We start from the raw sequence: 17,326 nt of genomic DNA on the forward strand, positions 1-17,326 counted from the left end.
AGCAAGCCAAGCAGGATCTCAGCAGCACAAAAGCTGCTTGGCCTGCTGTGTTCATCTAGCTCCACACTTTGTTATCTTGGATTCTCCGGCATCTGCAGTTCCTATTATCACTGGTACAAGTCCTTAACTGATCTGCCTATAGTTTAGCACTGGCTTCTGGGAGCAATACCTACAGCAGATACAAGAATGTGTGGCAGTGAGAAATCTGAAAGGAAGTGAAAATGCTGCAAATCCTCAGCAGCTCGGGCAGTACCGCTGGTGGGGCGGGATGGTGTGGGGGAGTTGGAGAGAGAGAGAGACCAAATTCCAGCTCACTGACAGGCTGGCATGGTGGCTCAGTGGTTAGCCCTGCTGCCTCACCAGTTGGGTGATGGTGGGGTTGGGGACGGTGTGGTCACATAAAATGTTTTCTAGAATGTCTCCGTGGATGAATAACCTTAATTATGGTTGATAGATTGGAGAAACTGAGGTTTTCCTTCTTAGAGAAGATTGAGAAGAGATGGTTCAGTAGAGATCAATTGCAAGTGTTCAAAATCATGAGAAGAATAAATAAAAAATGCAAATGGTGAACTGTTTCCCTTAGCTAAAGAGGAAAGAACACTGATATATAATGATCGGCAGGTCAAACTAAATTTGTTTTTTTGTTACCAGTCATTATAATCTGGCACTGCCTGAATGGCTGCTAGAAACAGATGTATTCATGGTTTCTCAAAGGAAATTAGGTAACTGGGTTGGCCTGGATGAGTTGGGCCAAAGGGTCTATTTCCATGCCATATGACTCTCTAAGTACTTGAAGGAAATGATTTGTAGGATTATGGCTAAACATCGGGAAATGGAGCTAACCAGATTGCTATTGTAGAGGACCAGCTTGTTCTACATGGGTTGAATGGGCTCCTACTGTGCAGTAAATTTTCAATGACTTGACGGTTGGCAGAAATGGATTAACAGACATTACCTTTAAAATCTATTAGGAAAATCAAAGCATTTTTATTAGCTCCCGTTGGTCACCAACTCTAAACCTTTCTTTGACTGACCCTGTCACTGAGTCAGCTCGAAATCTTGACATTAACTTAACATAGAGTTGAGCTTCCTACCTCACACCTTCTCCACTGCCAAGAAAACCTACCTTCATCTCAGAGCATAGGCCAGTTGTTGCCATAAATCAGCTCACCCGCTGCCAAATCCTATCAATGCTTATGCAACTTCTACCCTCAACTTTACAAATACCCTCATGGCTGGTCTTACATCCTGTGTAAATTTGAAATCATCCAGGTTCCCCTGCCCTAATGTTTACAAATCCTGTCCAGCCCATCACCCATGAGTTCACTGATCTATACTGGCTTTGGATGCCAAGCAGACAGAGCAAGGTGTGGTACAATCATACTATGGAATGTTCCCATCATCTTCAAAAGGGATATATTTCTTTTTTGTTTCTGCTATTTCACCACAATTTGACCACCTAATGGTTTCAATTGATCTGTGGGCAGGAGAGCCATAAGATATATTAATTATCTGCTGTTATTATATGTACTAGGTCACATATGGGTGAGAAGATGCTGGGCTCCCCACTTGTCATTTTTTATGAGCATCCCTGCCAAAATTCCTATCAAGTATTCCTATAAAGGTGCGTAAAATTCAGCCTTATGGAATGTTAATGGCTCCATATAAATACATGTTGTTGCACTTAGTCTTCTTTGAACATTAAAAGATTCCAAAAGCAAACTAAATGATTACGATGCATGACTGGACAATCCTATGTAACAGTGAGATTCCAGTGAGGCTGGATTACTGCTGTGGAAATTGGTGATTGTTTTGTACCCCAATGCACGAGCACAAATCTGGATGCAAATCATGCCAAGGAGGAAATATACATCTGGCAATTCACTCAAAAAGCATTCCTCTTTGTATTGAGAGATAATGGGAACTGCAGATGCTGGAGATTCCAAGATAATAAAATGTGAGGCTGGATGAACACAGCAGGCCAAGCAGCATCTCAGGAGCACAAAAGCTGACGTTTCGGGCCTAGACCCTTCATCAGAGAGGGGGATGGGGGGAGGGAACTGGAATAAATAGGGAGAGAGGGGGAGGCGGACCGAAGATGGAGAGTAAAGAAGATAGGTGGAGAGGGTGTAGGTGGGGAGGTAGGGAGGGGATAGGTCAGTCCAGGGAAGACGGACAGGTCAAGGAGGTGGGATGAGGTTAGTAGGTAGCTGGGGGTGCGGCTTGGGGTGGGAGGAAGGGATGGGTGAGAGGAAGAACCGGTTAGGGAGGCAGAGACAGGTTGGACTGGTTTTGGGATGCAGTGGGTGGGGGGGAAGAGCTGGGCTGGTTGTGTGGTGCAGTGGGGGGAGGGGATGAACTGGGCTGGTTGAGGGATGCAGTGGGGGAAGGGGAGATTTTGAAACTGGTGAAGTCCACATTGATACCATATGGCTGCAGGGTTCCCAGGCGGAATATGAGTTGCTGTTCCTGCAACCTTCGGGTGGCATCATGGTGGCAGTGCAGGAGGCCCATGATGGACATGTCATCAAGAGAATGGGAGGGGGAGTGGAAATGGTTTGCGACTGGGAGGTGCAGTTGTTTGTTGCGAACTGAGCGGAGGTGTTCTGCAAAGCGGTCCCCAAGCCTCCGCTTGGTTTCCCCAATGTAGAGAAAGCCGCACCGGGTACAGTGGATGCAGTATACCACATTGGCAGATGTGCAGGTGAACCACACAACCAGCCCAGCTCTTCCCCCCCACCCACTGCATCCCAAAACCAGTCCAACCTGTCTCTGCCTCCCTAACCGGTTCTTCCTCTCACCCATCCCTTCCTCCCACCCCAAGCCGCACCCCCAGCTACCTACTAACCTCATCCCACCTCCTTGACCTGTCCGTCTTCCCTGGACTGACCTATCCCCTCCCTACCTCCCCACCTACACCCTCTCCACCTATCTTCTTTACTCTCCATCTTCGGTCCGCCTCCCCCTCTCTCCCTATTTATTCCAGTTCCCTCCCCCCATCCCCCTCTCTGATGAAGGGTCTAGGCCCGAAACGTCAGCTTTTGTGCTCCTGAGATGCTGCTTGGCCTGCTGTGTTCATCCAGCCTCACATTTTATCCTCTTTGTATTGACTCTACTTTAAAATCTATTTTAATGAATTGTAATTATATAATCACTGCAGGGGCTAAATAACTCAGTTATACACCAATGCATTGTAGAATATTAAGAGATTTACTGGTATTGATGTTGTCAAAAATCACACAACACCAGGTTATAATCCAATAGGCTTAGTTGAAGACACAAGTTTTCGCATTCTTGCTCCTTTTTCAGGTGTTGGTGAGAAAGGTGGTATCAGACACAGAATTTATGAGCAAAAAATCAAAGGGTCACAGAACTGATGCAAATGCATTGAACAAATCTAAGGGGAATGTTAAATCTTTAATAAATTAGAAAGGATCAATATGCAAATCCCAGATTAAAACCAGTCTGACTTCAAGTTAATACTCAGTCGGATTCTAAACAAGGCCTCACACCTAAAATGCATCATCTGACCTGAGGTGTCACTTCTGGTATACTGTCAAACCTTTAGCTTTCTATTGGCAGTGACTTGAAAGAAATTCTAGGATTTGCATATTAATCTTTTCTAACTGATTAAAGATTTAACACTGTCAGTTCTATGACCCTTTGATCTTTTGTTTTTAAACTCTGTGTCTGATGCTACCTTTCTCATTGACTCTTGAAGAAGGAGTGAGACTCTAAAAGCTTGTGCCTCCAAATAAATCTGCTGGACTATAACCTGATGTTGTGTGATTCTTGACCTGGTCTACCCAAGTCCAACACTGGCACCTCCACATCATGGCATTGATGTTGACATTGAATGTAAAGGAGTTAAGCTCTAAGCAATGATTTTTCAACAAATTCAGGGTTTGAAATTGTAGTGATTGGAACCAGGTAAATCTAATTGGCTGTGAGCGCCTTGATCTAGGTTGTCAACCTGGGCCAGTCAGGGAGCCCTGGGTGAGAGATACACATAGAAGATTCAGAATTTCCTCACTTCAGAGCCTGACTCCGAGCTGGCAGGTCACAGACAGTGTGTCACGCATAGGTAAATAAAGGGTGATTTGGTGGTGGGACCCTGGCCTCTGTGCAGTTATTTCAAAAATCATATCTGGAAATATTATATTCCTGCCTTTTACATCTAAAGTTTGTGAAATACAACAGTGTGATGAGTCGACAGGGTCCATGGGCATTTGCAGAAACTTGCGTGTTATCATCACACTACAGCACTGAAAACTCCTTCTATTATTGGCCAAGATTGATCCCCACTTTCCTAGGTCATGAATCCCAGAGCAACATTGTTTTCAATGTTAACATCTGACATTAAACCTGGGAAAGTTTGCATGGTCAGTGAATAGGACGTCCTTTGAATGGGACAAATAGGTACGGGTGCCTTGACAAGCACTTCTATGGCTCTACCCTGCTTCACATTACTGAAGAATTTCCCCAAGAAAAGTTGCCCAGGCTGTCATTCTAATCTTAACACTGCTCGAATCAACCACCAAACAAGTGGCACAATCCAGGATTGTTTTTATTAAGTGACCTACTGGTGAGAATCAAATTCATTCTTGTGAAGGCAAGCACGCTCCACTTATTCAACATACCGGGCCATGATTGAGTAAAAGCTTCTAGCTCAGGGAAGGCCCCTTTCTAACTCAGCTCCCAGCTCATTATTTCCTCACTAGAGTCAGATTAAAGTTCTATCAGAGATAAAAGGAACTGCAGATGCTGGAGAATCCGAGATAGCAAGGTGTAGAGATGGATGAACACAGCAGGCTAACCAGCATCTTAGGAGCAGAAAAGTTGACGTTTCAGGCCTAGACCCTTCATCAGAAATGCTGGTTTCTGATGAAGGGTCTAGACCTGAAATGTCAGCATTCCTGCTCCTAAGATCCTGCTTGGCCTGTTGCGTTCATCCAGCTCCACATCTTGTTGTCTCAGATTGAATTCAATCCTTTTCAATTCAAGGACACCCAAAAAAGATCAAATATCGAAGTCAATAAATTCCCACAGGAATTCATTTGACTGCTAATACCAGGAAATCAACAGAACTCCATGAGAAATTGCTTGTTTTCAGCAAATCCCTGAACTGGGGCTTCAAGAGATACCAGGTCTCCTCTATATCCAGAAAGAAATGCCTTTATTAGAGAGATGATTCTGTATAAACTCTGAACCAGTTTTAGGCAACCATGTTAGAAAGGACATTAATAATTTTGGAGCAACCAGCATGCTGCCACGTCTAGGTGATGGCGATGAGGGGAAGTAGATATATTAGCACTATCCCAACTAAAGCAGACAAGGCTAGATGTTTTGAGAATTATGAAGTGCATTGTAAGGCAACGGAGTGTGGCAGCATCTGAGGTCCAGTGTGAGCCTGGGTGGTGGCAGCGGTGAGTTGGTGGCCGATGGTGAATGATGGTGTCAGTGGCAACAGCGGTCAGTCGCAAAGAATGGCAGCCAGCGGGGAAGCAACAGTCGAGGCCGAAGTCTTGTGAGTGGTGGCTAAGCCTGGCATGCCTCATGGAAGTCAGCAACAGCAGTCAGTGGCAGGGAAAGCTGGTGAGCATGCGTGGGTCTTAGCCCAGCACAGGGGGCAGCAAGCCCACTTGAGGAAAGCCCAGCATCTGCTGGCACATGGCTTAAGAAAGGACTAAATTTGACTTTTTAACTTTATTTCTTTATGGCTCTACTTCTATAACTAAGATTTTATATTGAGGTACTTTGTCACTAGGACAGCATCATGCGTGGCGACTTTGTACACTTTTCACTGTATGCTTGTACACTGTAATTGAGGACACGTGACAATAAAATCTAAATCTAGGTGAAACAGGAAATGACTATTTCCATTGTATTGGAGACAATGATAAAGAGTCATCACTTTAAAATTATCATTAAAAGTGGAGTTAAGAAAATTTCATTCATTAAACTACTGCTTGAACTGAGGCCTTTTAGAGAAGGAGTAGATTAACATTTGAGCAAAGAAAGACACAGACTAATGAGGGAAGAGGACAATGCTGAAGGATTAGTTATGAATTGGTTGAGTAAGGAGCAAGCAAAGCACAGTGATTCGAATGGCCCAATTCAGTGCCCAAATTTCCAAGCTTCTGTAGTTTTATCTGAGATAACAAAGTGTGAAGTTGGATGAACACAGCAGGCCAAGCAGCATCTCAGGAGCACAAAAGGTGACGTTTCGGGCCTGGACCCTTCATCAGAGAGGGGGACGGGGAGAGGGAACTGGAATAAATAGGGACAGAGGGGGAGGCGGACCGAAGATGGAGAGAAACAAGATAGGTAGACAGGACAGTATAGGTGGGGAGGTACGGAGGGAATAGGTGAGTCCAGGGAAGATGGACAGGTCAAGGAGGTGGGATGACGTGGTAGGTAGGAAATGGAGGTGCGGCTTGAGGTGGGAGGAAGGGATGGGTGAGAGGAAGAGCAGGTGAGGGAAGCAGAGACAGGCTGGGCTGGTTTTGGATGCAGTGGGGGGAGGGGACGAGCTGGGCTGGTTTTGCGATGCAGTGGGGGGAGGGGAAGAACTGGGCTGGTTTTGGGATGCAGTAGGGGAAGGGGAGATTTTGAAGCTTGTGAAGTCCACATTGATACCATTGGGCTGCAGGGTTCCCAAGCGGAATATGAGTTGCTGTTCCTGCAACCTTCGGGTGGCATCATTGTGGCACTGCAGGAGGCCCATGATGGACATGTCGTCTGAGGAATGGGAGGGGGAGTTGAAATGGTTCGCGACTGGGAGGTGCAGTTGTTTGTTGTGAACCGAGCGGAGGTGTTCTGCAAAGTGGTCCCCAAGCCTCTGCTTGGTTTCCCCAATGTAGAGGTAGCCACACCGGGTGCAATGGATACAATATACCACATTGGCAGATGTGCAGGTGAACATCTGCTTAATATGGAAAGTCATCTTGGGGCCTGGGATAGGGGTGAGGGAGGAGGTGTGGGGGCAAGTGTAGCACTTCCTGCCGTTGCAGGGGAAGGTGCCGGGTGTGGTGGGGTTGGAGGGCAGTGTGGAGTGGACAAGGGCGTCGCGGAGAGAGTAGTCTCTCTGGAAAGCAGACAAGGGTGGGGATTGAAAAATGGCTTGGGTGATCGGGTCGGATTGTAGATGGCGGAAGTGTCGGAGGATGATACGTTGTATCCGGAGGTTGGTGGGGTGGTATGTGAGGACGAGGGGGATCCTCTGGGAGCGGTTGTGGCAAGGGCGGGGTGTGAGGGATGTGTTGCAGGAAATGCAGGAGACGTGGTCAAGGGCGTTCTCGACTACTGCAGGGGGAAAGTTGCGGTTCTGGAAAAACGTGGACATCTGGGATGTGCGGGAGTGGAATGCCTCATCCTGGGAGCAGATGCGGCGGAGGCGGAGGAATTGGGAATAGGGGATGGAATTTTTGCAGGAGGGTGGGTGGGAGGAGGTGTATTCTAGGTAGCTGTGGGAGTCAGTGGGCTTGAAATGGACATCAATTTCTAGCTGGTTACCTGAGATGGAGACTGAGAGGAAGGTGAGGAATGTGTTGGAGATGGCCCAGGTGAACTTGAGGTTGGGGTGGAAGGTGCTGGTGAAGTGGATGAACTGTTCGAGCTCCCCCATGGGCCCAAGCTATGCCTGCGTCTTTGTAGGTTACGTGGAACTGTCCCTCTTCTGCACCTACACAGGCCCCAAACCCCACCTCTTCCTCTGTTACATTGATGACTGTATCGGCGCCGCCTCTTGTTCCCCAGAGGAGCTCGAATAGTTCCTCCACTTTACCAACACCTTCCACCCCAACCTCAAGTTCACTTGGGCCATCTCCAACACATCCCTCACCTTCCTGGACCTCTCAGTCTCCATCTCAGGTAACCAGCTAGAAACCTTGACCGCATCTGCCGCATTTCCCGCAACACATCCGTCACACCCCACCCCCGCCACAACCGCTCCCAGAGGATCCCCCTCGTCCTCACATACCACCCCACCAACCTCCAGATACAACGTATCATCCTCTGACACTTCTGCCATCGACAATCCGACCCCACCACCCAAGCCATTTTTCCAACCCCACCCTTGTCTGCCTTCCGGAGAGACCACTCTCTCCACGACGCCCTTGTCCGCTCCACACTGCCCTCCAACCCCACCACACCCGGCACCTTCCCCTACAATGGCAGGAAGTGCTACACTTGCCCCCACACCTCCTCCCTCATCCTCATACCAGACCCCAGGATGACTTTCCATATTAAGCAGATGTTCACCTGCACATCTGCCAATGTGGTATATTGTATACATTGCACCCGGTGTGGCTTCTTCTACGTTGGGGAAACCAAGGGGAGGCTTGGGGACCGCTTTGCAGAACACCTCCGCTCGGTTCGCAACAAACAACTGCACCTCCCAGTCGCGAACCATTTCAACTCCCCTTCCCATTCCTCAGACGACATGTCCATCATGGGCCTCCTGCAGTGCCACAATGATGCCACCCGAAGGTTGCAGGAACAACAACTCATATTCTGCTTGGGAACCCTGCAGCCCAATGGTATCAACGTGGAATTCACAAGCTTCAAAATCTCCCCTTCCCCTACTGCACCCCAAAACCAGCTCAGTTCTTCCCCTCCCCCCACTGCATCGCAAAACCAGCCCAGCTCGTCCCCTCCCCCCACTGCATCCCAAAACCAGCCCAGCCTGTCTCTGCTTCCCTAACCTGTTCCTCCTCTCACCCATCCCTTCCTCCCACCTCAAGCCGTACCTCCATTTCCTACCTATCACCTCATCCCGCCTCCTTGACCTGTCCATCGTCCCTGGACTGACCTATCCCCTCCCTACCTCCCCACCTATACTCTCCTCTCCACCTATCTTGTTTTCTCTCCATCTTTGGTCTGCTTCCCCCTCTCTCCCTATTTATTCCAGTTCCCTCTCCCCGTCCCCCTCTCTGATGAAGGGTCTAGGCCCGAAACGTCAGCCTTTGTGCTCCTGAGATGCTGCTTGGCCTGCTGTGTTCATCCAGCTCCATACTTTGTTATCTTGGATTCTACAGCATCTGCAGTTCCCATTATTACTGTAGTTTTATCTGAGCCGAGCTGTAATCTTGTCAACATCAGGAAACAACAGTAGTCTTTTATCTCTTGTTAAAAAAATGCTGCTTTCTAAAATATGCATACAAAACAAACATTAAGTGATACGATTGTTACGATACAAGTAACAGAAATATCAAAAGGAAGGAATTACCTCAGGCTGAGAAAAGCTAAACTGAGGGGATAGGCAATGAATCAGTGAAAACTAACCAAAAAAATATTTGTGGCACAGTATCCCATTCAATGAAAGAAGGACCAATATCACTGGGAGAAACACAAATGTCGCCATTTGACTTGATCAAAAACCTTTTTCCTTCAGTTCAGGGTAATCACTAGAGAGTTTGTGGCAAAAGTATTTGTATTTGTAAACCATCCATCATTGTCTGACAAGAATCTATTTGCAATAAAAGCAAGTTGCTTAAGATTTATAGGTTTATAAACCATTTCCAATGTGCAAGCTGGAATTTTAGCTAGAAGCTTCCAGCACAATGAAAATAATGAGACCTGCTAGTAATTTGCACATTTTAAATAACCCTTACCAGCTTTACCAAAGTGGGATATCAAGCTGTGTGGATTGGAGACAGAAAACTTCCATCATGAAAAATCCTCTAAAGTTTTGAATAGCAGAAGATTGGAAGGGGCTGTAAATGTAAAAGTTAAATGCAGACAGAGAGAAAATCTAAATGTACAACTATCAATATCTACTCTTGCGAAAAGGTAATGTTTAAACATTTTACAGAATTGATTCAAAAAGGACGTACTTTGTGACTCATCCACACACTATAGGAATTTGTTTCAGAGATAGTAGGAACTGCAGATGCTGGAGAATCTAAGATAACAAGGTGTAGAGCTGGATGAACACAGCAGGCCAAGCAGCAACTTAGGAGCAGAAAGGCTGACATTTTGGGCCTAGGCCCTTCTGTTACTCTGATGCTGCTTGGCATGCTGTGTTCATCCAGCTCTGCAACTTGTTATCTATTTACTCTAGGAATTTGCCTCACTGTTGCCAGAGTGCTCGAATTGCACAGAGCTAAATTTAGTATTAAAATCTTTATTACTATTTTTGGGATACCAAAATGATTAATATTTTTAAATTGATCACTCAAAAAGCAAAGTATTACTGAGAATTACTGCCATTTTTTGGAAAGTTGTCACAGAGTCAAGAGCATTATAGCATGGAAACAGACCCTTTAGTCCAACTTGTATGCCAGTGTTATACATTGCCCAGTTTCCTGGTGGTACTCACCGCCTTCCTCAAATGCCACTGCCAAATCCCCAATGTGGAGCACTTCTAATCGAAATGACAAGTGTCACTGATTTCAAGAGCTAATCTAAGGCAAACATTAAAGTTTAAAGCAATTATTAGTTTGATGCAAGAATGTTTTTACAGAATTAACGTAGTTTAAAAATAAATGCCAAATAACCAACCAGATGCCTTTTAAATGTTGTAATTGTACTCGCCTCCACCACCTCCTCTGGCAGTTCACTCCATACATGCAACACCTTCTGCATGAGAAATTACCTCTCAGGCACTTTTTAAATCTTTAGCCTCTTACCTTAATCCTAGTTTTGGGCTCCCTCACTCTAGGAAAAATGACCTTGGCTATTTACACTATCCATGCCCCTCATGATCTTATAAACCTCTAGAACGTCGCTCCTCAGTCTGCAATGCTCCAAGGAAAAAAAGCCTCAGCCAATTTAGCGTCTCCCTATAACTCAAACCTTTATCTTTGAAAGATTGATGTAATTTAGCCCATTTTGTTAAATGCACATCTTTCAAAAGATAAGTAAGATAAAACATGTATAATGTAACAACTATGAAACAGACATAAATAGTACTTTCATGGCATTGTATTCTATTAACAATATACAAAGGTGAATATTTGTATTTTACTACTATTTAATATTATATAATGAGAATGGATAAAAATTGAAATTGCAATGCATGTGGAAGCAGTGTTGTAATGCTAATATTACTGGACTAGTAACCTGGAGACCCACATAAATCGTTTTATGGCATTCATCTGTTTTACTATTGGATTCAATGCTTTTAACTTTTGTTTTGGATATCTTTGTATAGTTTTGTTCTATATTTTCTGGGCTATTTGCATCTTCTTCATTGCAAGAATGTCTATCACCCAATCCCTTTGAGACCTGTTATTTAACTCATTATATTTTACTAGGTAGAAGAAATCCTTTGGGTATTCCACTGACTTAAATTTGGAAAAGAGAAAACATCTCTGAGAAAAGTGGAATATGTGACCTGAGGTATTTAAAATCCACATACCAAAATGCCAACAACAAAACGTTCTGACTGAGACACGCCTCCCCGCACTGAAAATTTCAACTTCATGTAGGAAGAGGTCATCAATTGACCCTTGCTCCTCATCCAGCAGCACTCATGTTAATGTTTGTAATTGTAAAGGTACTCACATCATTATGTTTTTACATCACTAGAACCATCCAATTTAATGCCAATATAATTGTCAAAATAGTTAATTACCTCCACAACGGTGAATAATATTTGTGTCAAGGAGAAAATAAATAACATCATGAAGTACTTCTGCGCTTGAAAAAGGTCTTTCCTGTATTAGAGTATAATCCTTCATGATTGTAAGCAACAAGTGTTTGGATTAGGTCTCTGGTTGGTCCTTGCTTCTCTGTTGGTGTCCCCACTTGTTTCTCCTAATTTGTGCTGTGTGTTTCAGCTAATGTTCTCTCTCCGGTGATGTCGGTAGAAATGTAATTTTAGAAATCCTCCAACTCATGGAAAACAGCCTCACCTGCAGCAATGCCATTGACTCTTCTGGCTCTCTGTCTATCTGAATCCATAATGCTATTTATCTGAGTGAGTGCCCATGTTATCAGGAATACTTAGAGAGTGCTTCCAAAGTGGATCATCAACCTCATGATGGGCAATGTTTGGGCAAGATAAACAAAAATATTGTGACCATGTGACTGTCTGCTGTGCTTTTGTGTAAAGGCTTTGTATGCCATGTTTCTGTAGTAAAATGACAAGGAAAGAAGGATTGTGGCCTGTTCAGCTGGGTCACTGTTCTCCAATGCTCAGACTTTATTATTTTACAGGGTAGTAATGTCAACCATTTGTTTGCCTGTGGTTGTGAACAGTTTTCCTAAGGCTAAATCAAATCATCATTGCTTCAGCATTTCAAATTTTGATTCTGGGCCCACAAAATGTAAAAATATCATATGATATCTGAAAGATTGTCTGAAACAAGGTTTCCCCTACAAATCCATATTTTATTATGTATTCTATATTCAATTATTGATCCATGACCCATTTATTGTGTGTCCAATGGAATTCTGGATAATTGATAGACATAGGATTTGTGTCCTTCCCAGATGAACAGTGAGGATTAAGAGTCCCTCAACTGGGGGATGTTTAGCAGCACAACTCATCATAAAATCTATTAAGATATTGTGGCTATTTTCTATCATCTGGTCACACAACATATTCCATTCAGAAATTTCACTGTTTCAAAGTGCTGAACTTCACCAGCAGCCAGGTAATCTCTACCACCCAATCATGTTATAACACATGTCCTAACTAACTTAACTCTGTTTTTATTACTGGTCTGCTGTTCATTGTCATTCCCAGTCTTAATTTTCTCTTCAGCTTCATAATGGAAATTCATCCTTAGAATGGTGGAATATTGGCAGTTCCTACACAATTTTTCAGATTTCTTAATGTGGCAAATATCCAGATATAGAAGAACCACCAAACTTAAGACAAGGAAGACTGAAGTGCTCTTTGCCTCTTATCGACCCAATTAATATGGTCTTGACAGTGTTAGAATTGTCACCGATTTTTTCATGTTTTAAAATATTTTATCAAATTTAGTTTTGAGCTGTGAGCTAGGAATTGTGTGCTGTAGATGACTTGTGAACTTTGTGAAACAGCTTGCAGTGACGGAAAACAGCTGGTCAAACAAGTTTTCTTTTGTTTGTGATGCCAGGCCTGGAGGTTAATTGCAGGACAATTCTGCATTAAAAGGGTTTCTATAGACACAGTAACTCCAGGAAGAGCATAATGCTAAAACAGATAGCAGAAGTCAGCCATTATCAAGGTCATTACCTGGGAATTGGTTCTGGCAAGTCTAAGAGAGATCCCATATTCAAGCAGATGGAAGATGTTGAGTGGTAACTGAGGCCTTGAGAAGAGATGATCAGGCCCTCAGGGTAGAACCAAAGTTGGAGCTGTTAGATAGATAGATAGATAGAACAGTACAGCACAGAACAGGCCCTTCAGCCCACGATGTTGTGCCGACCATTGATCCTCATGTATGCACCCTCAAATTTCTGTGACCATATGCATGTCCAGTAGTCTCTTAAATGTCCCCAATGACCTTGCTTCCACAACTGCTGCTGGCAACGCATTCCATGCTCTCACAACTCTCTGTGTAAAGAACCCGCCTCTGACATCCCCTCTATACTTTCCTCCAACCAGCTTAAAACTATGACCCCTCGTGTTACCCTTTTCTGCCCTGGGAAAGAGTCTCTGGCTATCAACTCTATCTGTGCCTCTCATTATCTTGTATACCTCAATTAGGTCCCCTCTCCTCCTCCTTTTCTCCAATGAAAAAAATCCAAGCTCAGTCAACCTCTCTTCATAAGATAAGCCCTCCAGTCCAGGCAGCATCCTGGTAAACCTCCTCTGAACACTCTCCAAAGCATCCACATCTTTCCTATAATAGGGTGACCAGAACTGGACGCAGTATTCCAAGTGCGGTCTAACCAAAGTTTTATAGAGCTGCAACAAGATCTCACAACTCTTAAACTTAATCCCCCTGTTAATGAAAGCCAAAACACCATATGCTTTAACAACCCTGTCCACTTGGGTGGCCATTTTAAGGGATCTATGTATCTGCACACCAAGATCCCTCTGTTCCTCCACACTGCCAAGAATCCTATCCTTAATCCTGTACTCAGCTTTCAAATTCGACCTTCCAAAATGCATCACCTCGCATTTATCCAGGTTGAACTCCATCTGCCACCTCTCAGCCCATCTCTGCATCCTGTCAATATCCCACTGCAGCGTACAACAGCCCTCTATACTGTCAATGACACCTCCGACCTTCGTGTCGTCTGCAAACTTGCTGACCCATCCTTCAATCCCCTCATCCAAGTCATTAATAAAAATTACAAACAGTAGAGGCCCAAAGACAGAGCCCTGTGGAACACCACTCACCACTGACTTCCAGGCAGAATATTTTCCTTCTACTACCACTCGCTGTCTTCTGTTAGCCAGCCAATTCTGTATCCAGACAGCTAAGTTCCCCTGTATCCCATTCCTCCTTACCTTCTGAATGAGCCTACCATGGGGAACCTTATCAAATGCCTTGCTGAAGTCCATATACACCACATCCACATGTTTGTGATTTTGACAAAGAACGTATATTAGCCAGGAGTAATTCTATGGTTGTCTCTCAAGATAATACCACACTTTATTTTCAAACATCTGACAGGACAGCCAGCACCAATTTAACATCACATTCAAAAAAGTGGTATCTCTGGCAGGTTAAGACTCCCCGCTGGAGCATCAGCCTGATGTGATGCATACAAGCCCTATAAATAGGACTTAAAGCCAGACTTGGGATTCCAAAGCAGGCATGTAAAATGCAACTCATTAAATACACACAAATTTCTACTTTTGGTCTTCTATACAGTTCAACGTATCAAGATTAAGAAAACAGTGTTGTAATTCTACAAACTCAGCCCTCTGGCCACAGGGATTTAACAACTTCAGTAGGAACTGCTGCTCATGTAGTCAAGGTGAATGTTGTCAGCACTTCTCAGGCATCAGTGAGAAGTGCATCGTGGAGGCTTACAGTTGATGCAAAAACCCTCCAAACTACTGTTTTTGCCCTCCCCCGTCTCCTGCAGTTTATTCTCTCTTGGTAAGTTTTTCTGATGCTTTTTAACCCTACCTATCTCAAGTCATCTTCCCCCAGATGTTTCTGAAATCACCTTTCCTATACAAAGGAACCAATTTACCCACTTCCAGGAAGGCTTTTTACAGTCTCTACAATGATTCAGAACTGCATAAGACACTAAGTGCTCATTCTATACTTGCCTTCAGCAACTCCCCTGCAAAGGCAAGTGTGTGTATGCTGAATTTTTTTGGTATTGAAAAGATTCAAACCTTCTAGATGGTACAGTAAACGTAACGCAAATTTGGAACGTTTGAGATTACCGTTTATTTAAAAATCGGGTTCAATCCTGAAATGTTAATGAACGTCCAAACTTCTCAAGAAGCAAGACAAGTCTCTCTTTAGATATCAACGGACGAGTTGACATCAAAAAAAGCTGCTGTAAAATATCGAGAAAGACCCGAGAAGCGCAATATCAGTAATCTAAAGTCAATCCCCCATATATTTCACCTACACTCGACTCCTATTTCCCAGTAACAACGGTAAAGCCCGCGAACAGGCTGCGATTGCCCACCGTTTTCGGCGCGGCATCCCCATTTGCTTCTATCACCATAGGATCTCAAATCAAACCTTTCAAAATTGTACACTGAAAAAAAATACGCTACGCCACCCTCCCCAACCCTCATTTTTTCTATCCCTTACCTCCATCCTGCTCGAAAAAATAATTTTTAAATAAAAATGCTATACCTCAACTCAAGCGCTTCGCAAACAACATTATATCGATAAAAATTGCGTTATATCTAAAGAAAAACGAGAAAACAGACAAGCTGTGACGCACAGCCTCCTCGACACAGCTACCACCGTCGCCGCTCAACTTTCGTTTTGAACTGTTTTTTCCTCAGAGATGAGATTAGCTACTGGTGACACAGCATGGTGATTTGAAATCTCCCTACCTAATCACCCCTTCCAGCTTCCTGAAGCCCAAATTTGTGTTAGAAATATTACTATTGTTACCTGAATCAACTTTTAAAGGTGACTTCATCAACATTTCCAGCAAAGCAACCAAAGGAGTCCACGTCCACATCTGGGAAACAATGTGTTGTGAAAACAATTCAAGTTATCTGACCAGTTTTTTTTATTCCTTTGACTCTGTTTGCTTTTCTCTCTGTCTTTATTGAGAATGGGGGCTAAACACAAGCTGTTTGGGTTTAAAGCATAGACATTAATTAGATCACCTTGTTGTTTAATTTTGTTCTGCTATTGCCATTGTGTATTTAATACATTTTAAGTTTTTTGTTTAAGATACAAAACCAGAAACTGGAATTAATTATTTACAAAGTCTGGAACTGGTTATTCAAAAGTTTCATTGGGAACCAGTGTTGTAACTGCTGGTGTCTTTGAGAGTTTCATTTCACAGGGCTGTGAATACAGAGGTGGAAAGGCTGATTTGGTTGAGCTGTCTGTTTCCATGTTGTAGCAACAGGTAGTAGTTATCATCACAGGAGCTGCCAAACACTGCTTTGAACCAATAATTTGTTTTTGTCCATTTTGAGTCACCCATCAACATGTCCATTAGGAAAGCCAATTGTGCAGCACAGTGGGACCAGCACTTTAGGTTAAGAAGGCTATCGGTAATACAATATCATATAGAAAAACGGATTCCATAAAAATTTCAAACGCATTTCAAATACATCACTGCAGATGGTCCCACTACACTGCCAATAAATGCCATAAGAAGGCTGTGGATAACCTTACCTCAGTCACCTTTAAAAACATTGGAACACTTCAGTAGGTTTTTACAAACCCATGGATCATGAAGCAGGAACTTGCATTCCAGGTAAAATGCAACCTCTTTCTTATACCTTCCAAGGTGATCCCTATGTGAGACTTATGAGTAAGTAATCTGGAGGGGATGTCAGAAAAGTAACCTGTTTTTACTAAAGGAAATCTTATGCCCTCAGATCCATCACAATGAATACTCATGAAATGCCGTCATACAGTGTGGCATGGAAGCTTGCCAAGTTGGTCATTGTCATGACTCAGTAGAGTTTTGTTTTATACCAGCTTATCCAAATGCACATTGTCCAACCAATATTTTCATGGTCTATTGGGGTGTAGGATTCTGCAAGTAAACCAGTGTGGTTTTCCTAAACCATACCACAAAGAAATGTTCCCTTTCACATCACAGATCAGGTTCTTGCATACCAACAGTTCATGTTACAAACATGTAACTTACAATCTGCAGTCTTCAGTGCTGGCTATAACATTTGCTTATGAAGTGAAAAGCCCAGGTCTTGCATTTAAGTGCTTCTTTCTGATTATATTTGCTTAGCTGATAATGATAAGGAGGCAATTCCTGC

At 43.7% G+C, this 17,326-nt stretch overlaps 1 long non-coding RNA gene across 2 annotated transcripts in view; it reads right to left on the reverse strand.

Annotated features, from left to right (window-relative positions):
• The window catches only part of LOC125458391 (uncharacterized), a 42,112-nt gene extending 26,044 nt beyond the window's left edge, over positions 1-16,068 (reverse strand). For both annotated transcript variants that reach the window (XR_007248824.2, XR_007248823.2), the window contains exons 1-2: positions 15,981-16,068; positions 10,322-10,406 (exon numbers count right to left, since the gene is read on the reverse strand). This is a non-coding gene — a long non-coding RNA (uncharacterized LOC125458391). The remainder of the gene's footprint in view (positions 1-10,321; positions 10,407-15,980) is intronic.
• Between the last annotated feature and the right edge of the window lie 1,258 nt (positions 16,069-17,326).

Source organism: Stegostoma tigrinum, chromosome 13 (genome assembly GCF_030684315.1).
Source record: "Stegostoma tigrinum isolate sSteTig4 chromosome 13, sSteTig4.hap1, whole genome shotgun sequence".
NCBI classification, from domain to species: Eukaryota; Metazoa; Chordata; class Chondrichthyes; order Orectolobiformes; family Stegostomatidae; genus Stegostoma; species Stegostoma tigrinum.